The sequence below is a fragment of the Nestor notabilis genome, unplaced genomic scaffold (assembly GCF_000696875.1).
Source record: "Nestor notabilis isolate BGI_N333 unplaced genomic scaffold, ASM69687v1 scaffold18685, whole genome shotgun sequence".
Lineage (NCBI taxonomy): Eukaryota > Metazoa > Chordata > Aves > Psittaciformes > Psittacidae > Nestor > Nestor notabilis.
Window position 1 is genome coordinate 767 of NW_009929089.1, and position 774 is coordinate 1,540.

Below are 774 nucleotides of genomic sequence, written 5' to 3' on the forward strand. Positions count from 1 at the left end.
GTGCAGTTTTCTCTCCTGGCTCCTTGGCTGTGGGAGCAGGGGCTGGATGTTCGTGCTCTGTGGGCAATACTGTTGGAGTAGGGGCTGGATGTCTATCTCTGTTGGGGCCCCCATGACCCCTCCAGTGTGCACTGGGTCCCCTTTGCCCTCCCCCCCCCCCGCTCCCAATCGTATTGTGGCCATCATTAACTCCTCCCCAGCCTGTACTGGGGTCTTCCTTGACCCTCCCTCAGGCTGCATCGGGATCATCCCCTTCTCCCCACAGTGTGCACTGGAATCTCCTTTGTCATCCTTCAGTCTGCCGCGGGTTCCCCCTTGAACTCCCAGTCTACATTGAGGCCCATCCTTGAAACCCTCATTTTGCATTGGGCCCCCCTTTAATCCCCCAGTCTGTTTTGGGCCCTCCTTGACCACCACAGGCTACATTAGCGACTGCCTTGACCCCCCCCAGTTTGTAGTGGGGACCTCTCTTAATCCTCCCAATCTGTACTGGGGTCTCCCCTTGACACACACCCCCAGTATGCCTCGGGGTCCCCTAGTCTTGGGACGTGCATGGCCCCTTCCTTGACCCACCCAGTCTCCATAGCGGGGCAGGAAGCCTCTCCTGTAGCCCTCCCAGAACGTATGGGTGTCCCCCTGGCTTTGAGGATCAGGGCTCCCCCATTCTACATAAGAACCCTCTTATCCTGGGGGCCATGGATCCCTCTGTGACCCCTCCTAAGCTGTTTGGGGGTGCTCCTTATCCTGGGGGGCGGGGGGGTATGGCCACCCCTT